Source organism: Pogoniulus pusillus, chromosome 25 (genome assembly GCF_015220805.1).
Source record: "Pogoniulus pusillus isolate bPogPus1 chromosome 25, bPogPus1.pri, whole genome shotgun sequence".
Lineage (NCBI taxonomy): Eukaryota > Metazoa > Chordata > Aves > Piciformes > Lybiidae > Pogoniulus > Pogoniulus pusillus.
Genome location: NC_087288.1, coordinates 12,967,047 through 12,990,376, shown reverse-complemented (window position 1 = coordinate 12,990,376; position 23,330 = coordinate 12,967,047). Strand labels below are relative to the sequence as shown.

Genomic DNA, 23,330 nt, shown 5'->3' with positions numbered 1-23,330 from the left:
ATTTTTTTTCAGCTCATAACCTTCCTTAATATAATTGCTGTAATTGTACTTTAGCAAAAGCACTTGAACGGTTGAGAAAAATATCTTACTAAATCTGTGATAAAGCAGGGGCTAAGCAATTATATACTGGAAGGGGAGAAGATCATCAACAAATGCACATTACAAAGATTTCAAAGTGCCTTGATGAGCTGATTGTGGCCTTCTGATTGATGAACAGCAGTAGATATGCATAAAGCAGTGTGGGTGCCTCAGTGAAGCCAGAGAAAAGGGAAAACAAAGTGCTTTAAAGAAATCTGCTCTGATGCCTGGACTGATAAGCACCCCAAATAAATAATATACCTTGAACATAAGTAAGTGGAATGCAGAGAATATATGTGCTCATATATACTATGTGTCAGCATATTTATCTACACTAATCTCCTGGTCTGCTTGTGTGGAGCTGTTTAATACTGGACAAATGTGTCTGACTATTGACTTGTATAGCTGTGCAAAAACCTAGGACTGAGATCCAGTCCAGAGAAGTGGCACAGTTCCAGGTGAAAGGACATCCACTCACCTACCAGACGTAAGCAGGAAGTTTGCTATGAATAGCAGAAAATATTCAGTTCCAATAGCAGCAGATACCAATAGTGATATAAACTCCCTCTGAAACTATACAGTCTTAGCAGAAGCAAGTACTCCACCTATTTCCTAGATTCTGTGGACAACCTGATGTCAAGCCTGCACTTTCAGCTACCACAAACATGGAAGACATCTACATCACAATAACTGAACAAGGAAGGAGATTTCTGATGGGATAATCTCCACAACACAAGAATCACAGAATCATAGAATGGTTTAGGTTGGAAGGAACCTCAAGGATCATCCAATTCCAACTCCCTGCCATAGGCAAGGACAACTCCCACTAGAACAGGTTGCTTCAAGGCCTCATCCAACCTGGCCTTGAACACCTCCAGGAGGGAGCAGCCATAACCTCCCTGGGCAACCTCTGCCAGTGTCTCACCACCCTCACTGCAAAGAACCCTTTCCTAACATCTAATTTGAATCTCTCCTCTTCCAGTTTAAACCCATTCCTCCTCATCCTGTCATTACAAGATCTTGTCAATAGACCCTCCCTAGCCTTCCTGTAGGTCCCCTTTGGATACTGGAAGGCTAGTACAAGGTCTTCTTGAAGGCTTCTCTTCTCCAGGCTGCAGAGCCCCAACTCTTGTAGCCTGTCCTCATAGCAGAGCTGCTGCAGCCCTCTGAGCATCTTTGTGGCCCTCCTCTAGGCTCACTCCAACAGTTCCATGTCCTTCTTGTGTTGGGGGCTCCAGAACTGCACACAGTCGAGAGCAGAGTAAATCAAAGTGAAACATTTATCTCTTTTTGTAATACCTGCATATACCAATGCTCACACCACAAAACCTTCCCAAAGAGCATCTCCTAGAATCAGCATTAGTATCTGCAGTTTCTAGTAAAGCACCCTAGACTTCGCAACTGGAGTTTTCAAGGGATACCTGGCAAACACGAATATGAGCTTTGCCCAGTATAAGAAGGAGATGTGGAAAACAACGACATAGAAGAACAAGTTTTGAAGATTTAGGGTAGTAAAATGTTATCCATTGAGATTGGCTTTTGTTAGCTTGTTTGGTTTGGAATTAGTAAAATCAAATTATGGAGAACTGATATTTGAACTCTCGTGTTAAACTTTTTTGAAGTGTACCCACTGATTTCTTACCTACATTCTGCTGTATTTCATAGAAATCCCATGCCAGTATTATTCATCTATAGTAGGCTACATTTTACCCACTGCTATAGCAACAAGTCCCCCAGTTCTCTTTCCTCCAATGATTCCTGGAAGGAATCATAATTTTCAGCAACACAAAGTCATTCTCTATAGTTACAACCTATGGGTCACAAGTAACTACATGCTACATCAGTGGCAAAACTCCACTGACTGGAAAACAAAGTACAAACACTGAGTTCTCCAGAGAAAAATCCATATTTGTGATGATAAAGAAATAAGGTCCAGCATCTAGAGCTAAGGCAGTAATACTACTTGCTCCTATATCACACAGAAATTCCAGTAAATCATTCCTGTAGCTTAAAATATAAACTCTGGCTCAAGGAAAAGAAGAATAAAATGTTGATGCTTCTTACTTGTCAGCAATGGAAGACCCATTTCTGACAGGTTTTTCATCAGTTTCTTTCTGCTACTGTGTCATTCTGAAATTATAAATAAATCCCTATGATAAAAAAAACAACAAACAAACAAACCCCAAAACAAAAACAAAACCAAAAAACCCCACAAAACAAAAAAAAACCCAACAAACCAAACAAACCCCCCTACATTCTATACAGGTTCTTTTAGATTTCATCATTTACTATATCAGATTCATTTTGTCTTAGCCAAGGTTGTTTCAGTGTTCAATTGGGATCTGACCCAAACTTAAAAGTTTTTATCAGCATATGGTTGTTAAAAGGCACTGTACCAAAACAGCTCTCGTGCTTTCAGTCACAGCTTCCCTTAAAACTCAATAGCCTAAGCAACTTCTAGACCATCACAATTTAGTGGACAATTCTCTTTACTTCTTGCTTCATTCCATATGACCTTGCAGATGTTTCCACAGAAAGTTATTCTTAAAACCAGTCAATTATCATCGGGAACATGGCCTTTATGTGCATGGAGTTCAGGGAGGAGGTCAGCACTCTGTAGAGCAGACCTTAGTCTAAGAAGCTCTTCTTAGGTATCTTGGCTTTGGCATTTAGAAATCTAAATACTGATTAAAATTCTGGAATACTCTGACTACAGCTGCTTTAAACAGAAGTTACCAGATGGTAATATTTGTGTGGGTACCACGTCATCTGGCAAGGAACAAGCTAATGATGCACAAAATGCTTTGATGTGCAGCTTTCAAGCAGTAACCTTAAGGGTGATATGAGGCTTCATATAAGGACTCATTTACACTGCTTTGCAGTTATGTGTGAAACATAGCTGGGTCAGGGCAACCTCAAGCACAAATACAGGCTGGTCAGTGACTGGCTGGAGAGCAGCCCTGAGGAGAGGGACGTGGAGGTGCTGGTAGATGAGAGGCTCAATGTGAGCCAGCAGAGTGCACCTGCAGCCCAGAGGGCCAACCGGATCCTGGGCTGCATCAGGAGAAGTGTGGCCAGCAGGGCCAGGAAGGTGATTCTCCCCCACTACTCTGCTCTGGTGAGGCCCCACCTGGAGTACTGTATCCAATTCTGGAGCCCCCATTACAAGAAGGATGTGGAGATGCTGGAGTGTGCCCAGAGAAGGGCCACGAGGATGCTCAGAGGGCTGGAGCAGCTCTGCTATGAGGACAGACTGAAAGAGTTGGGGCTGTTCAGGCTGGAGAAGAGGAGGCTCCCAGGTGACCTTCTTGTGGCCTTCTAGGATCTGAAGGGGGCCTACAAAAAAAGCTGGGGAAGGACTTTTCGGGATATCAGGGAGTGACAGAACTAGGGAGAATGGAGCTAAGCTGGAGATGGGTAGGTTCAGGTTGGATGTGAGGAGGAAGTTGTTGAGCATGAGAGTGGTGAGAGCCTGGAATGGGTTCCTCAGGGAGGTGGCTGAGGCCCCATCCCTGGAGGTGCTTAAGGCCAGGCTGGATGAGACTGTGGCCAGCCTGATCTAGGGTAGGGTGTCCCTGCCCATGGCAAGGGGCTTGGAACTAGATGATCCTTGTGGTCTCTTCCAAACCTGACTGATTCTGTGAAATAATTTTCATCAATACAACTGTACAGGTAAGGAGACAGAAAGTGTTGTTGAGATTAATATGAGTATCATCCCTCAAAATGACTAATATTTGTGAACTTCTGCATAAAACTGCAGACTGCTATAGAACATATTTTAGATGTATTGCAGTTAGGATGGTGGGTGTTTGGAATACAGAAATCCAACATTCATATGGAGATTAGAGCACAGCCTCTTTCAAGCGTTTTGGAAATGGAACACAACGACAGCCTAAACCCCAAAAATCCATCTTGCTTGTCAAGTTCAAGGAAAACCACCAGAAAACTCAGGAAATACCATTCATATGATTTTCATCAATGCAAACATGACAAACAGCAACCCTGTATTTCAAGGCAGCTAATTTCAGAGCTATCCAATATATGTAGATATATAAAAGGTTCTGATTAAACTCTTTTGGTATGAATTCTGTGATTGATAACAGAAAAATGACAGAAAAAGTAGAAGGATTTCTCTCACTGGTCTTGCAAGGATGTGTGAAGACCCTGAAGGCTCAAAGCATCATCAATATCCTGTTTGGCTTTTTGTACTTAATAAATGCACAGAAAAAATTCCATGAAGAAAAAAAAGCAGCAGTATCTATAAAACTGTATGATGTTTTCAGAAATAGTGTGACTAGTGTGACCTTCCACTCTTACTCTAGAGTTCACACCTCACATTTGTAAACAACCTGGCCATGTAGAACGAAAGACTAAAAACAGGCCTTCACACATACCTTATTTTTACATTTCATTCAACCTCTGAGCACTTGCACTACAAAAATAAGAGCTCATTTAAAGTATAGGCTTTTGCAGATCAGGGCTCAGTTGGAATCTCCCTGAAAATCATGTCAAACAGGTACCCTGCTGATTTAAACTGCAGTGTTGAAACATTTATCAAAGAACACAAAATAATGATGAGTGATTAATTCAATATTTTTGTGTGGTGGAAAGCTCACTGATTTTAGGGGGGTTTGTTTTGCTGAAAAGTAGGTGTAGCAAAGCTTGCTTTGAATACTCTATTTCAGAAAATAAGGAAGTCTGCTGACAAATAACAGAGAACAAAAGCTTGATCAAGGTCAGATAAATTATATTCATTAATATAGACCTCTATAAAGCAGAAATATATTACTTATTAGTATTATTACTTCTCTTAGGAAAGCATCTCTCAATTATACATAGTGTGGTCCGCAGGGCTAGAGAAGTGGTTGTCCCTCTGTGAGGTCACACCTTGAATACTGTGTTGCATTTTGGGTGCCTCAGTACAAAGACATCAAAGTGCTGAAATATGTCAGAAGAATGCAACAAAAAATGGTGAAGGGACTAGAGCACAAATCTTGTGAGGAGTGACTGAGGGAAATGCAGTCATTTAATCTGGATAAAAGGAAGCTTAATCTCTACAACTACCTGAGGCTGTAGTGAACTGTGACTATCATCTCCAAAGTAACAAGACAGAAGAAGAGGAAATGGCCTCATGTTGCACCAGGGAAGCTTCAGGTTGGATATTAGTAAAAATTTCACTGCCAAAAGGGTTGTCAAGCATTGGAACAGGCTGCCACTGAAGTAGTAGAGTCACCATCCCTGAAGGTATTTGAAAGACATGCAGATGTGATGCTTAGTGACATGCACTTCGCTGTGCTGGATTAACAGTTGGACTCCATGATCTCACTGGTCTTTTCCAACTTACAGGATTCCATGATTCCATAATCACAGAATCACAGAATTATAGAGGTTAGAAGCGACCTTTGGAGGTCATCTAATCCAACCCTCCTGCTTAAAGCAGGTTCACCTAGAGCAGGTTGCATAGGATGACATCCAGGTGAGTTTTGAAAGCCTCCAGAGGAGACTCCACAACCTCTCTGGGCAGAATGGTCCAGCACTCTCAAAGTGAAGAATTTTTTTCCTTAGGTTCAACTGGAACCTTCTGTGTTCTGGTTTGTGTCAGTTGTCACTTTGTCATGTCACTAGACACCACTTAAAAAAGCCCAGCCCCGTCCACTTGCTCTCCACCCTCAGGTATTGATCAGCATTGAGAACATCCCCTCTCAGTCTGCTCTTTTCCAGGGCAGACAGCTAAACTACCAAATGTTTAAAGTAAACTAGACCAAAATTCACTATAGATGGTTTACGTCCGTAACTGGTCTGTGGCTCTGGTGATCATCCTTTGCTCCTCTATCTTGCTACTTAGGACATCCGAGAAAGAAATTAGAGTGATAATTGTTTTCCCTAGAAATTTAAGACAGACTAATCACATCAAATCATATCAACTTATTTATGTATTTTTATTTGTTCTGTTGGACTACTTCTCCAGGACAACTATTATATTTAATATCCTCAGTATATTAGCATCCTGCAGTAATGTATTTAAGGTGGGCATGTTTATTATATTTGTTAACCAAAGAACAAAAATAACAGAATGAGATGTAATAGAACATGTACATCTTGAGTGCAGTTAGCAAGCAATACATTTAATTATTCCTCCTTCGTATTTGTTGATCTAAAGTCAACAATAGATTAAAAATCCAATACGATTTACTTAGTACAGACCAATTTCTGTTGCAGAGGTGCAAGCAACTGTCACAGTAGGCCTGATAGCCCAAAATAGGCTTATTCGTGTCCTGGCTTGCCCATGCATGTTTTTCTGCTCTCCCTCCCTCTGTTTTGGGGAGAAGCAACCGTGAGAAAGAGGACAAAGAACCTGGAGTCACTGATTCAAAGGACTCTGGCCTGCCCAGACTTGTTTTGCTCCTGTGGTAAGCAAGGTACACACCCTTAGCTTGTGCCTGCCTTGTGCAAGGCCTATGCTTTTCCCAAATTTGGATAAAGCAAGACTATGGCTTCACCTAACATGGTCAAGCTTGGCTAACTGCCATTCTAATTGGCTGTTCTGTGTCCAAAGGCCCATTAGACTTGACTACATTGATAAAAGGAGTTGAGCAGTTAATGCAGTGTGCTCTGCCATTGTATTTGTGCCTGCTGTTGCCTGCTGCCATTGCTTACTGCCTCAGTGCATCCTAAATTGCCTAGAAACTGCTTGCCTCAAGTTTACTCCGAACAGGCTCTAAATGCCTCCACACAATCAGCCTGCATAGACAGACTGACATTGTGCTGAGACTGCACACCGCAAGACAGCCTGCCTACACCTGAAAGTCTCCTGCCAAGATGGGAAGCCCAGGATACATAGACTGTCCAGAGGATCAGGTCAGAGATTGTCTGCCTCCTTTCCCCAAAAGCCTGGGAAAAATCAGAACTCTCAGCAGCCAACGAGACAGTAACAGAATTCCTTGAAAGTGTTTGGGTACGGTCTGAAGCTGTACCTAGCCCTGTGAGTTGGGGGATAATATTTTGTGAGTAAGTATTTAAAGCCTTCTGCCATAAGCAGAAAGGTGCTCCTTGAGTCCATCTAGTGGACAAGTAGTATTGACTGCAAGCAGGACATATATTGACCATGGGAACCTTCTCTTCCAGTTCAGTTAATGTTTCTGTTTTTGCTGGTTATTTCTAGATACTATGTTATTATTTGTATGAAGTTTCCACGACTGTACGAAGAACCCATTATTATTACAGTTAATGGTCCGGGGTGGTGAGAGTTCTGAGTATCAAAATTAATAAGTGATATTTATTTGGGGGAAATATAATCTCACATTAATTACCCCTTCATAACAGCAGCCCTGAACTACTGTTGTAGCCATAGAAGCTTCTGTAGAAACAGTGAAGAATTCCCTCTGGAATGCATCTATACATCTACATCTGGATAAGAGAGGAGTGTCCTACAAAGCCCTGTGTCCACCAGCAAAAATATGGTACACTAATGTTGGATGTGATACTGACACATGCAGAAACCTGGCCCATATTAATTTTCCCAACATCCAAATGTGAGGGAAGTGCTTGTGCAAGGGTGAAAAGTTAGGGTGCAACTACACTATCTGGAGTGAGCTAAGGGGTGAAATGAAAGTAGCTGAGAGCTGCAACTTGCCCTGAGCGCCAACAATACCTCTCCTTGAGAATGAACACAAGTACATACATGGAACAGAGTACAAGAAGAGGCTAAGCAAAAAAGTCATCTCTCTTGGAAGACCCTCACAATACAGTTACCTCATTTTAAAGAGATGACTTGTCACTGTTTTGCCCTGACTTGTATTTTTCCCAGAGATGGGTTCTATCTAGCCACAAATTTCACATGCAGCTCTAAATTCCCCTGAATTTTCAGTATAACAGATATGCCAAGAATCCAACATTTATTTTTCCACAACCAGAAAATTATTCTTACAAAACAATAGTTCTCTCCTGCCCAAATCCAGTAAGAGAGCACACGTTTTATACTCCTAAACTGTGCACAGTTGTATAATTAAGCTGTTCCTATGCAACTTATTTGTCCTGACTTCACTTTGATCACAGCCACACACTTGAAGTGTTCAGCTGATGGAACAACTGGCTTTCTCTTAAAAGAGCGGATGAAGAGGGATGAAAGCAGAGGAAATGTGCATCTGACATAATGCTGGAATTTAGATACATGATTAAATATCTAAAATGTTACAGAATCTTAGAGCCTAAAGGGATTTTTTTTTTGTCTCTTGAATTATCATAGGACTTTAAAAAAAATTACAAGGAAGTGAGGTTGAAGGCAAACACAAAATGTCACTGAGACCAGGCATAGCAGCCATCAAATAAAATGCAGATGAAAATTGTAGAAGCTTTAGAGGTCATTCTAGCATCATAAAACAAATTGCAAAACTCTTGCAAGACGAGAGGGAGCAGGATCCAGTTATCTGATAAGTTATTAAATACTGAGCCCTATTTTGAAGTATACAATCTCTTTGATGCTCAATCATCAAAGCGGTTTGTCATGCACTATCTAGTTAACCTTCATAATACAGGCAGTATTTCTACATCTTGAAAGTAAGGTAACTAGGGCTGATTTTGTGATGCTCTAGCAAAAATGGGGTAACTGTGTGTGCTAGTTTGAAGCAAGCTAGAATGTTTTGGTGAGAAAAACTAGATCATAGGCTGTGAAAAGAAAAAAAAACAATGGTGATGTCTGCTTCCCTCAGAGTCTTGCTGACAAAGAATGTAAACATTAGATAATACTTTCGCCATTTTGTCTTCACTTTCTGGCTAGGCTCGGACTGAGCTGCATATTCCTAACCTCACCTGCCACTCACCTTTGCTTCTTAACCTCTTCGCTGAACGTCTTTTCTTCCTTAGGACTGGGGTAAGGTTGAGAGGGGCAGAGGGAAGGTGCAGGGTGGTTGAGAGCCCCTCCTGGGGATTCAGGTTTCTGGGAGGGGAGTTGTGCTTCTGTATTACCTTTTACCTTGTATATTTCTGTCTATAACTGTATATACTGTAAATATCTGTTTGTATATTGTGCTAGCTGTAAATAAATAGCTTCATTTATATTCCCAGAGCCCGACTGAGTATTTCTAAAAGTGTGGGGGGCAGGGTACACCCAAACTACCACACTGTGCCTCAGGAGCTGCCTCATTATTTCTAGCTTGGAGTCAGTATCAGGATCTAAAACCAGAATTTCTCGGCTCCTCTTCTCAGACCAATATCCAAACACTATCTCACTTTCCCTGCTGCATGAAAGCAGAATTAAAATAACACAAATATCTTCCACCTTGTACTATGTTACTACAGGTATCCCTTCCTTTAAAAAATATTTCATATAACTCTAGCTAAGCTAAACGAAAAGCATCTACAATCTGAATTAGAAAGTACCAAGCACAGTGCTCCCCAAGGTCACAGCCTCACTTACTTCACCTGTGCTATGGCACCTGCTAAAACATTTACTCTACAGGCTAACTTGCTAACTTCTGGAGGAATTCCTGCTTTTGCAGATCTATTGTTGTTAGCATGCAACAATATCAAAGTCATAGGAGGCTTGCCAGCCTTTTGATCATCTCTATACACCCTGTGGGGAGACAACAAGTACAATTAATGCAACTTAATCCCCTAAGTCAAAACTGCTGAGATCTAAGAATCTCTTATTTTCCTAACAGCAAATCCATCTTTAACCCACAGCACTGGAACATCAGTTGAAGATAGAGTAAGCATAATGTTTTAGCAAATATCTTAGGTTAACATTTCAATTACTTTTACTACCTTAATAACAAAGAAAAACTAATAAAATAACTGCAGGGTTAAGCAGTTACTGTCTAATGTTTCTAGACTTATTATGATTTGTTCAAACCCATTACAGGTACTTACATACCCCAGCTCTCAGAGGATGAAAACACATGCCATTTTTGTTCAAAGAGAAGGTATTACAACAAGAAACATTACTGGTGCTGCACAGGTTCTAACAAAACCAGCAGATGAGCAGGAAAGAGGCATCGTGTTCCTTAAAGACATTTCATAAATGGGATTTTCATGTCAATCTGGACCTGTCATTTTTAAGAGCCCCCTTGTGACCCACTACAAGAATGGGCAAAAGGTGTTTGAAGTTTCCTGGAGTTTTTAACACAAATGTCTTCAAGTAAACAGAACCATGCTAAGTATATCTATATATGGGCCCAGAGAGTGGTGGTGAATGGTGCCACATCCAGTTGGCAGCTGTCACTAGTGGTGTCCCTCAGGGATTAGTGCTGGGCACAGTCCTGTTCAATATCTTTGTTGATGATCTGGACCAGAGGATTCAGACCAGCACCAGTAAGTTTGCAGATGACACCAAGTTAGAAGCAGGTCTTGATCTGTTGGAGGGTAGGAGAGCTCTGCAGAGTGGCTGGATGGGTGAGCAGAGACCAATGGGATGAGATTTAATGAGGCCAAGTGCAGTGCTACAGGCTGGGGACAGAGCAGCTGAAGAGCAGCCAGGAAGAAAGGGACCTGGAGGTGTTGGTAGATAGTAGCTGAACATGAGCCAGAAGCCTGCCCAGGCGGCCAGGAGAGCCAATGGCATCCTGGCCTGGATCAGAAACAGTGTGGCCAGTAGGACAAGAGAGGTTATTCTTTCCCTGTACTCAGCACGGGTAAGGCCACACCTTGAGTGCTGTGTCCAGTTCTGGACATCTCAATTCAAGAGAGATGTTGAGATACTGGAATGTGCCCAGAGAAGGGCAACGAGGCTAGTGACAGGCATGGAACACAGCCCTGTGAGGAGAGGATGAAGCAGCTGGGGGTGTTTAGACTTGAGGAGGCTCAGGGGTCACCTCATTGCTGTCCACAACTACCTGAAGGGAGGTAGGGGTGGGTCCCTTCTGCCAGTCAACCAGCAACAGGACAAGAGGACACAGTTTCAAGTTGTGCCAGGGAAGGTCTAGTCTGGATGTTAGGAGGAAGTTCTTGCCAGAGAGAGTGATTGGCATTGGAATGGGCTGCCCAGGGAGGTGGTGGAGTTGCCGTCCCTGGAGGTATTCAAGAAAGACTGGCTGAGGCACTTAGTGACGTGGTCTAGTTGACTGGCTAGGGCTGGGTGCTAGGTTGGACTGGATGATCTTGGAAGTCTCTTCCAACCTGCTTAATTCCATATGACTCTATGCTTATATGAAAATATGATCCTTTTTTATTTTATAAAGACGTTCATCAGGATTTTTGTTGTGCTTATCTCTGCAATCAAGCACAAACTCAACTTCAGCATGAAGCTATCATCACTAATCAAGATAATGGCAATGGCCTCCTTTAAATGACTTGTTTTCTGCTGTTTACACCAGTAAGCTGCATTAAAATGTGTCCTTCAGCTTAAGCTATTCCATGTTTTGCTAAATTCTAACAATTTTATTCATTTGAATATCCCTTTATAGCTTCTTGCATAGGTAAGCAGAGTTTAGCACAAATGAAAGCCCAGCTCCTAACACAGACAGTTATGTTTAGCAGTGTATCTGTTGCCACATTAATTTCCTGCATTCCTGTTCCAACATGAATGTCATTTCCAGTGCAGAGAAGCCTTGGTTGTAGACAGTTTACAGACATCAGCCTCAGGCCACTAATATTCTGGAACAGAAATATTATTCTTTCCTTGGAGACTCATGCCATCACTGAAATGAAGGCTGCCTTGTCAACATACAAACAAGGATGCTAATTGTTCTTCCTGAAATTCTCTCAGCGATGGAAACATTATTATTTTTGTAGTATCAGTTATGAAATGACATATTTTGAGAAGCAAGGGAACTGTTCTGGGGAGTGACCAACTCTTCTCCACTTCCCATTACCATCAAGCAGTTTCAGACCCTCTCCCTTGCTCTTGGCAGGCTGATCACTTTCCTTATCCCCATTTAAAATTGTGAGCAAGGAAAGAGTGTTTTATTGCTCCTTGGGAGGAATGGTTGCACAGGGGATAAGGAAGGGAACACAATGGCAGGAAAAAGGTGTGAGGATAGGTTTGGTTTTGGTTCCCAGTCTATGCGACAGTCAATACAAGTTTCATGCCACACCTCATAGCACATATTGCCTCAGGTAGATTAAATCATGATTTAATTTGGAATCTTAACGTTCAGCAAGAGCACTAGCTGGCAGTACACAGCAGCTTTTTCATCCAAGGAGAGATTCACATCTCCAAGAAAGACATATTCCTTCTGCTGTCAGTGAGCCATTATCTACTTTGTGCCAAAGACTCTGCAGAACGACTGTCAAAACATACAGATTCAAAACCATGGTGTACACATGGCCATGCCATTCCTCACAGTCAGCTACAGAACTGAGGGAAAAACATACAGCACAAGTGGAAGATACGGGAGAAAAGGCAATCCCTGGTTTGCCAGTGTCTGTGAACAGGCAGGGGAAATGTATTGCTGCTACTATCCTGAATGCATCCATCCTCACACCTATGTTGACATACATCCATACAAGCCACTGATGACACTCATAGCACAACATGCTGCATTACATCCTTTGCAAACTGATTCAGCTGATGCCAAGAATGACACCTCCCCATTCTTCTTGTACAGCTTCCTATACGGGACTGTCCTCCCTCACACCACATTGTTACAATCTCTAATCAATCCTGCTTTTCTCAGTCCCTCTGCAAATATCATTGCATCATTTCAATTGCCCTATGGCAGCCATTCTTACCTTCACATCTTACACCACAGTCTTCACCAGTAGCAGCTGACTAGCTCATGTCACTCATGATGTTAAACCATGTAAATCATATGTAGCACTGGTGTGGTTAGGAAAAAGCTTTACTTGGAAAGAAGAGAACGAAGAGACAAAGATGGCTGCATCATTCAGCTCTCCGATATGTCTGGGGGTACATGTTGCTGCAACACATCTACAAGTAAACCAATGGGGTTTTTTCCTGTTTGTTTTCAGTGCTCAGGGTTATTTTTAGCTAAGAATGTTATTCTTTGAGTGCTGCGCTCCTCTGGAGGCTTCTTCTTCCTGTGAACCATGGACTGGTTCACTGAGCAGCCTCCAATTCCTGTGTGGTAAGCTATCAGTTCCAAGAATAATGAGTCAAGTGTTTGCCCACATGAAATTCGTTCCTTGTTATTTTAGGAAGAGGCAGAGAGGCTCATAACTCATTCTCATCACTGCTGGGAAGCAATCACCAGGTCTCTTGCACAATGCAGAGAACAGGGCTTTCATGGTGATTTAGGCAACATAATCTTAAAGCCAAGGTAACACATGACATGCAATGCCATCCAATGTGCCCTTGTAACACAAATAAAATACTTCAGTGGACATCCTTGGACTTCAACAAGGATCATGCATCTGAATCCAGGCTGAGATTTGTTGAAAATATTATAAAACAGATGCTGCTAATTATTTCCCAACTTGCCAATGAAGTAATTGCATAATAACAAACTCAGTAATTATCTGAAATGCTATCAATACCATGAATTAAATCCTACAGATAGCCATCTGCATCTATGCTGGTCACTTTTCTTTTGAATGTGAAGGGCTTGAAATCTCTGGATTATGAGTTTCAGTTTGGAAAGGCAAAGCTCAATCTACAAACCCATACAAACTGAATATACAGTAACTTTTGCTTTAGCTGTGCAGATGTACCTTTTGCAATGAGCATAGAAAAGTGATACTCATCAGGGTCTCAGGTGAAGTAAGTTAAATCCTTCACTCCAAGCCCAGTTTGACACAGGGCATAATCTCCTCAGACTGCAAATTTGTATCTCAAATGCCACTAGAGAGATTAAATTACTGCAGCGCTCCATATGGCTGGCAGGTGGGTACCTCCAAGCTGAGGTACTTCATGGCTGTAATGCTTAACTAGCTTCATGACTTCAGAACCTGTAGAATGTACCATCTCTGCTTAGAAAAGACCATATCATGAGTAAAGGTGAGGGTATATCCTGTAAAATGGCTTAGGATATATACTTCCTGTACCAGTTCCCAAATCCTGCCTTCTCTTACCAGACTGCATCAATTTTGTAGTTTCCTATGCATGACAGAACAGTAAAAAGCACAGAATACAATGCACTATAGAGTGGCAAGTGGTCACTGTAGCTGAAATTGACATTACATTTGTTTCTAAAGAGTCTCTGTCAACAAACTATTTAAGGCTTGCTCTTATATTTTTATCCTTCCTGATGGTTTGAGTTCTTGGATCATTACTGCAAATTAATGATAGAGATATTAGTAAGACAAACTTCCTTCCAATAGTTGGAAACAATGTATTTTAGAAACATGCTCCTCTACCATTTCACTGCAGCTGACAGGTAAAGGTTTCCAAGAATCAAATCAGGCTATTTTTATATTAGATGAGAAACATGAAAGATAGATTTTGTTTTTAATATTCAGCAATAACTAGAGTAGCTTATACCTGTGCCAGTACCTGGAGATAAATGAGCAGATATAAGTACATTTATAAGTGCCCCTCAGTTTATAGAATGACCGAATCAACCAGGCTGGAAAAGACCTCCAAGATCAGCCAGTTCAACCTAGCACCCAGCCCCATCCAATCAGCTAGACCATGGCACTAAATACCTCATCCAGGCTTTCATTGAACACCTCCAGTGATGGCAACTCCACCACCTCCCTGGGCAGCTCATTCCAATGCCAATCACTCTCTCCGGGAAGAACTTCCTCCTAACATCCAGCCTACACCTACCCTGGCACAACTTGAGACTGTGTCCTCTTGTTCTGTTGCTGTTTGCCTGGGAAAAGAGCCCAACCTCCACCTGGCTACTGTCTCCCTTCAGGTAGCTGCAGACAGTTGTAGACAGCTTAGTTATGAGCAAGAATGCAGATTTTGTATGTTACAGTTTTGCTTTGTTTTGGAGGGGAGAAGATGATGGAAACAATCTCGTCAGAAGCTTAATTCTGCAGTTTATAGTGTGCTTGAACTTGCAATATGCACAATCCACACTAATATTCACAAGGTGGTATAAGTATCGGCAGTTTGTATGTTTTCTAAAGAAGTAAAACTTGTGCTTTCATGAGACCCTTAAGAGGGCTATCCTCTCTAAGTGATAGTTGTGTGTGGTAACCACAGACAAAAATCTTTTTCAATTCCTGTACTATAGCAGCCTTCACCTACTAGTTTGAATTTCATGTTGCTTCAAATGTCACCCCTTGTTAATGCAAGCACTTAGAGATATATTGGTTAAACCCATGTGACCACAGCTTCCTGGAAAGAAAACTTGGAATAGGAAAGCCAGAGAAAACTTCAGAGAATGTGCCACATTACAGTAGACTCAGTTTAGAACAATATCCACTGAAAGAGACACAGAAAGAAAGCAGAGGACATAAGGACTAAATGAATTCATATGAAAATTCAACAGACACAGAAGTTAGATTATTACCAAAGTTGGGAGTATTCAGTTATTTCTAATATCTGCATTTCTGAAAATGAGGCTTTAAAGCCTCTATGGAGTTTTTACGCCACAACTACATTTGAAGTCTTAGTCTTGATGTTTGTTTTCACTCCAAGATGGTGACTAAAGAATGTAGTAAGACAGCTAGAGAATCTCTTTAGACCTCTTTCCTCTCAGTAATTCAGCAAGAGAGAGAATGTTATAAATTGGTTTGAGTTTTAAAAAGGAATGGCATCTCTCTCTGGCCTCTCTTTTGGATGCACCATATACAAGTAGGGGAAAATTCCCTGGTGTTGATCTGCTTGTGCTTTTAAGACAGAAGATGTGGCAAGGGAGAAACAGAGAGGAGCAGGAAGAGGGAGAGATGAGAGGGAGAGAGAGGAGTTAGAGAGGGGAAAAGAGAGGAAGGAAATGGAGAGTAAAAGGGGAAAAAAAAAGAGATAAAGAGAGAGGAAGAAAGGGCAAGCTGTTTAATGTTTTTCTTTTGGCTTGTTTTTATGAGTCACTTCACTAAGTATTTGCATTAGCAGGTCTCCTGCTGCTGCTAGATCATTCAACTGTTTGTTTAGTTGCTGTGCCTCTTGAAAAGTCCAACAACACTGAATTGCTATGTATTTTCCTTGTATTTTGTTAACAAATTAAACTTAAGAACCAAATGACTTCTCATCACTGTAGTACCCCCAAACTCAGCACTGTTACTCACTTGAGTAAAGGTTACAGAACCAGACTGATATTTCTTGCTGCTTTTTCATACATTGTCTCCTAATCATTTCAGGAAAAGTGAAAATAGCAACCTGTTATAATAATCCACTTTCAAGTTCAAAGATTTTATGCATCCTTGTGAGTTGGGGAAAAAACCAAACACAACACAAACACACTCCACAACAACCAACCAACCAACAAAAACCACCAAAGAAACACACACACACACACAAAGATGCTTAATCTTGAACATCTGCAAACTCAAATACTGAGTATAACTTCGATTGAATTACTCTGAAACAACTGTATTTATCTCCTCAGGTATAAGACTAATATTGTTAATATATCAAAGTATGCACTAAGACTGAGACTGCCTTACTCCTGTAGAATAAGAGCTTTTAAAAAAACCTTGCTCCTGAGCTAAAAAAGAATAGGGCTGCAAGCAAAACTCTATCATGTCCAGCATGAAAAGAAGCTCCTAAGTCTAAGCAAAGGAAGAAAGAACAGCAGAGTGGTTTTTATGAGGATAACCAACAGTTTTCTGTTTGCCCGTCTTTATCTCATTCTGAATTTCTTCAAGGTTGCTCTCAACAAACCTTTGCAAGAGTATGAGCATAAGAGATGTTAATTAAATACAAGCTAGAAACCAGCCTGCTAGATTAAAAGGTAATAAAAGCATCTGAACTTACCTGTTCACAGAGGATGGTTCAGGCAAGAATCCACTCTTTGTGAGGGACTGAGTTCAAATAGAAGCATTTGTAAATCAAACTTTTCAGAGTAGCTCTACATCTTCCACATAAGGTGCTTGTTTTATCTTCTCTTCAATCAAAACAATGACTGATAGAAGAAAAGTGGGTGTTTAGAGGATGTAAACACTGTCTTGGTTCCAAAAGAATTAGCACATTAGCAACAACTTGTCCTGATTGTAGAGTCGGGATCTAAGAAACTTTGTCTTAAGCGCAGTTCAACCCCACAGAGCGACTGCGCATAAATGGTATCTTCTTATGACATCTGCTCTCTGTGTGAATTCAGAGATGCGTGTGCTGACTTTGTAACAAAACCACTTGTTTTTTAAAGTTACTTGTTATTCTTGCTACACCAACACAACTGAGAGAGTACGAGCTATAGCTCTTGTTTATCATCAACAGAACTACGAGATAATTAGAGGACTAGTCAGTTATTTGTATGCAAATTAACTGCCTGGTTGAAATTAAAAGGCAGCTTGCCCTTCAGAACATTTGTCACCTCTAGTGATCTGCTAGAAGACATGAAGCTAGGAGATAAAACTGTCTAGTTGCTTGATTTAATGTGAAGACTTAGGGAAAGAAAGTCCATCTTCCACTTGCCATTTTATTTTGAAGTGGCTGGAAATATTAAACACATATTTCTAAATGTGCAAATTTAATCTTCCTGCTGTATAACTGTTGCTTTACCTAAATATGTTATCTTATATGGCACACAGGTTCAAGACTTTAGTCACCAGGATGACTCCTGAACAGCAGTCAGTCTCCACTGCTTCAATGTGAGTTCTGGAATTTATGGTATTTTCTGGAGCATAGTATTAATGTTTAAATCTCTTTAACTACACACAAGGAGGATCAATGATTGGTATGTTCTACTCAGAATGCCCTTCCTCATCTATTACTCAAAAGCAGATGAAACTCTCACTAAAACAGCATGAGTGTAGTCCAGAAAGCAACCATGTGCTGGGCCTCATCAAGAGCAGCATGGCCAGCAGGGCAAGGGAGGGTATTCTGCTCCTTTACTTCGCTTTCCTCAGATCCCACATGGAGTACTGTGTGCAGTTCTGGAGCCCCCAACATAAGAAAGACATGGAACTGTTGAAGTGAGTCTAGAGGAGGCCACAAAGATGCTCAGAGGGCTGCAGCAGCTCTGCTATGAGGACAGGCTACAAAAGTTGGGCCTCTGCAGCCTGCAGAAGGCATCAAGGAGACCTTATAGTGGTCTTCCAGTATCTGAAGGGGGCTTACAGGAAGGCTGGGGAGGGACAAAGTATTGTAACAACAGGACAAGGAGAAATGGGTTTAAACTGGCAGAGGGGAGATCCAAACTACATATTAGGAAAGGGTTCTTTCCAGTGGGGGTGGTGAGACACTGGCACAGGTTGCCCAGGGAGGTTGTGGCTGCTCCCTCCCTGGAGGTGTTGAAGGCCAGGTTGGATGAGGCCCTGAGAGACCTATTCTAGTGGGAGGTGTCCCTGCCTATGGCAGGGGGTTGGAGCTGGATTATCTTTGAGGTCACTCCCAACCTGGGCCATTCCATGATTCTAAGAGTCGAGTTTCTTTGTAGTGGCTAGGTACTATTAATTAACAAGAGTGTACAGTAACTATCAGTTAATTAAAATATTCACAGTATCACAGTATTATCAGGGTTGGAAGAGACCTCACAGTCTCTTCCCTTTACTACAGAGCTCAAGGCTAGACCATGGCACCAAGTGCCACGTCCAATCTTGCCTTGAACAGCTCCAGGGACAGCGACTCCACCACCTCCCCAGGCAGCCCATTCCAGTGTCCAATGACTCTCTCAAGGAAGAACTTTCTCCTCACCTCGAGCCTAAATTTCCCCTGGCACAGCCTGAGGCTGTGTCCTCTTGTTCTGGTGCTGGCCACCTGAGAGAAGAGAGCAACCTCCTCCTGGCCACAACCTCCCCTCAGGTAGTTGTAGACAGTAATAAGGTCTCCCCTGAGCCTCCTCTTCTCCAGGCTAAACAATCCCAGCTCCCTCAGCCTCTCCTCGTAGGGCTGTGCTCAAGGCCTCTCCCCAGCCTCGTCGCCCTTCTCTGGACACGCTCAAGCATCTCAATGTCCCTCCTAAACTGGGGGGGCCAGAACTGAACACAGTACTCAAGGTGTGGTCTAACCAGTGCAGAGTAGAGGGGCAGAATGACCTCCCTGCTCCTGCTGACCACACCATTCCTGATGCAGGCCAGGATGCCACTGGCTCTCTTGGCCACCTGGGCACACTGCTGGCTCATGTTCAGGCGGGTATCAATCCGCACCCCCAGATCCCTTCAAGCGAAGTGTTAAAACCCTGTCTGGGCTCTGAAAAGGATAGATTTAATCTCTGCTATTAATCCTGTGAATGACTTCTTTTCTAACTTACATGAGCTTATGCCGTTGGTGTAACCATTTTGCCTGGTAGTGTGGCCTGTAGTCTGGATTCTATGGTTACAGCTTCTTAAATCCTTCTTTTGGAGCTGCATAATCTGAAAGGCAGAGGACACAGAGATCTGGATGAACACTTTTTTTTTTTTTTTTAAGAAGCACAGAAAATACCAGAGTAGTGCTCACAAGAAGTCTAATTTATCTTCTAGTCACTTAATGCGGATAATGGACACCAGTGATGGAATGTGTGTGCCCTGGGCCATGTGCTGCTTCATTACACACGTGGCTCCCTTTAAGTTTAATGTGAATTTAACGTACCAAGGAAAGAGAGGACCTGTCCTTCAGGGTGAATGCATGTGCTCAGAAAAAGCTAACGACCTCCTGCAACATCGTCTGTGTCAAAGATGATGCTAAGGACTGGATACTGATAACTGAGCACCTTCGGGACTGCTTCAATGGTTCATCTGAAACTGCAGCATGCTATTGGCAGCACAGAAATATGTTTTCCTGACAGCTCTGTATTCATCCAGTACTATGCAACACTACACGTGTGGGAAGCATTACTGACTCCGAGATATTCTTCTATTCCCTTCAGAAGAGAGATGCAGCCAAGAAGTGCTGACAGACACACTCCAGCTAGGCCACGCTGACAGGCGATGCTGCCCTCTTCATCGTTTCAGCCTCTCCTCCACTTCAGACGCTGCCTGCAGCCTGCCCATACATTTGTCAGCAGACTCAAGCCTATGCTTAAGCTCCAAGTTGTTTTTCATCTGATGAGCCGACACATTTTATCGCTTCACTACCCGTGTTTCTGAAAGCGCTCGGGGTGATGGCGCTGCCTGCCCGGCCGTACCCTGCACACGCTTCGCCAGCCTTTGCTGCCGAGACCCAGGCTCAGCTCTAAAAATAAGTCAGAAGAGCTATAAATAGGAGCCGCTTAAAGCAGTTTCAAAATGCCTGGTCGATGCCACTGCTTCGTAGGGCAGGGCTGCTTCAGGAGGCGCCCCGGGGGCAAGGCAGGGGAGGCTGAGGAAGGGAGGGCAGGGTAACGAAGGGCAGGCGGGCGGAGACGCCCGCCGGGCGGTGACCCTCTGAAGGCGGCCTGCGGCGCCGCCAACCTCCTCCCCGGGTAGGCGCCGTTGCCAGGCGGAACCCACGCGGGCCGAGAGCTTCTGCTGTGCGGGTGCAGGTCCGCGGAGTTGCGCAGGGTTCCCTTCCCCCCGGCAGCCCTCCGCCTGAGAGGTAACTCTGCAGCCGCGGTAGCCCCGGACTGGGCGGGAAGGAGCGCCGCCCTCGCCGGGGTACGGGCGGGAACGACAGGCTTCTCGGAGGCTGCGAGGCGGGCAGGTGCGGGTGCCAGGAGCCAGGCTTATCTCAGTGCTGCCAAGTGACTGAAGAAGCAGTTTGTGCACAGGCACAGACTGAAACACAGGAGAGTCTCCGTGAATATCAGGAATCACTTTTCCTGTGAGGGTGATGGAGCGCTGACACAGGTTGCTTGGAAGAGTATCCATCCTTGGAGATACTGGGAAGCCATCTGGCCGTGGCCCTGGGCAATCAGCTCTGAGTGCTTGAGCAGGAGGGCTCAGACTAGCTGACCTCTAGAAGTGCCTTCCCGCCTCACCCATTGAATGACTTTGTCAAACGCTGTGGAGCTGCACTCAGGAGGATCCCCTTGTGCTTGGGACTTCCAGGATTGTGTTCAAACTTAGTAAGAGCTTTATAGTCTGCTGCTTATGGCTTTATGGTGGAGGTTTCTTAGGACAAGCTTTGATTGCAGCTCGCAGGCTTCCAGTAGAGAGCTGCCTATGCCTTAAGAGACTGAGCAGCAGGGAGTTACATTTAAAACTGCCTCCTTTCACTTCCAGTGTTCTTCCAGCAAGTAACAGCAGGAATCTCCTACTATGCTGTATGATCTCGTTCTCTTAGCTAATTTCCCCTTGTAACAGGAATGCTCTTGCTTGCACCACTTAAAAAAACAATCATGTGGCCGCAAAGAGTGGTAGGGTGCTGTAGTTTTAAACAGTGTTGGTTTGTCATACTGAACGTGCCACTTCCACTCTGATACAATGTCTACATCATTTGAGAGAATAAGAAACAGAAAATGAACAAAAATCAGAAAACTTTAGGTAATATTTTAGCAACAGAGCAAAGGGACACAGTCTCAAGCTGTGCCGGGGAAGGTATAGGCTCAATATTACAAGGGGACACAGTCTCAAGTTGTGCCAGGGTAGGTATAGGCTGGATATTAGGAAGAAGTTCTTCACAGAGAGAGTGATTTCCCATTGGAATGGGCTGCCCAGGGAGGTGGTGGAGGCACCGTCCCTGGGGGTCTTCAAGAAAAGACTGGATGAGGCACTTAGTGCCATGGTCTAGTTGATTGGTTAGGGCTGGGTGATAGGTTGGACTGGATGATCTTGGAGGTCTCTTCCAACCTGGTTGATTCTATGATTCTATGATTGGCATTGGAATGGGCTGCCCAGGGAGGTAGTGGGGTCACCGTCCCTGGAGGTGTTGAAGAAAAGACTGGATGGGGCACTTAGTGCCATGGTCTAGTTGATTGACTAGGGCTGGGTGCTAGGTTGGACTGGATGAGCTTGATCATGAATCAGCTGATTCTGTGATTCTAAGAGCTGGGTCTCTGTGATAGAGCCAGCCAGTGTTTTGCTGCAGTAGCATAGCCACTATGCTTCAGAGAGATTCATTTTAGTTAAGAACATTTTCTTTTCATAAAATGGAAAATATTGCATTTGCAATATGAAATTATAGTTTTACTACACATTTTGGAGAGTTTGTTTTAAGAAGCCTTCAGCTTCCAATAAAGTCTTTTTCAGCCAACCTTTTAATGGCATTTGAAGAAACTAGTGAAGTACATAACTGTGGAAGACAAGACAGGTCTGGCCTCTCTGTCACTTTTGCAGGCACACATATACCTGCCCCTATGTCTTCATGTCTTCTATTTGAAAATGCCTGTGAGCTTCTAGAGGATCAAATTGTGACCTCGTTGAAGTCAATGTCAGCATTATCATGGAGTTAAGTGGGGGCCAGAGTTGGAAGCAAATCCACGATTGAGATGAAAATGAGAACTAAAATGTATTATTTCTATTAGTCTTCCTACCTTTGTTAAATATTTCACTGGGACAGTTCTGTAAAAGATTAAAGTGGAAAAATATTTATGGAGTGGATTTACTTTCATTTTTTAATGAATTACGAAGAAATTGAAATGTGCCAAAAGGCATCCTGAGAATTTATTGACTAACTGTGCTAGTTTGAAGCTAGCTAGAATATTTTGGTGAGAAGAACGAGATTACAAGCTGTGAAAGACAAACAGTGATGATGTCTACTTCACTCATAGGCTTGCTGAGATGTATAAGAACAAGAATCAAAACATAGATAAGGCACTACTCCTGCTGGGGAGCTCCGAGTTGCATTTCTCTCTCTAGCCTCTCTGTCATTTTCTCTGATTAATCCATTTTGCTTCCTAACCCCCTGGCCAAACCTCCATTCTTCCTTGGGACTGGGGTAAGGTTGAGGGGGGGGAGGGGAGAGAAGGTGGAAGGGCATTGGGAGCCCCTCCTGGGGACTCAGGTTTCTGGGAGGGCTGTTGTGTTTCTGTATTACCATTTACCTTGTCTATGTCTGTCTATAACTGTATATCCTGTAACTATCTGCTTGTATATTGTGCTAAGCTGTAAATAATAAGCTTCATTCAGTTTCCAGAGCCAGCTGAGTCTAGTCTGGGTGATTTACAAAGTGGGGGGGGGGGGGGGCAGGAAACACCCAAACCATCACACTAACATAATATGAAAAATATTCAGGAAATTGTAACGAAGTAAAAAAGTTTCCATCTAAATAAATGAGTAGCTGAAGTGATAGAAATGTGCTTATTAACATACAAAGAGCTGTTGGTTGCTGTTGTGGAGAGGTAATTAATTAATGCAAGATTATATTTCCCCCAAATTAATACTGTTTATGAATTTTGATATTCATAACTCTCACCGCCCCTGACCACTCATTTTAATAATAATAATGGGTTCTTCATATGGTCATGGAAACT

General features: G+C 42.8%; 1 protein-coding gene across 2 annotated transcripts in view; it reads left to right on the top strand.

Moving 5' to 3' along the window:
• The window catches only part of LOC135186622 (spermatogenesis-associated protein 7 homolog), a 101,400-nt gene that overhangs the window by 40,538 nt on the left and 37,532 nt on the right, over positions 1-23,330 (top strand). Inside the window, exon 1 of one of the 2 annotated variants that reach the window (XM_064164509.1) lies at positions 20,448-20,515. The exons of the other annotated variant lie outside the window; for it this stretch is intronic. The gene's annotated coding sequence lies outside the window, so the exon portion shown is untranslated. Of the gene's footprint in view, positions 1-20,447; positions 20,516-23,330 lie in introns of those variants that run through there. 2 annotated transcript variants of the gene reach the window in all.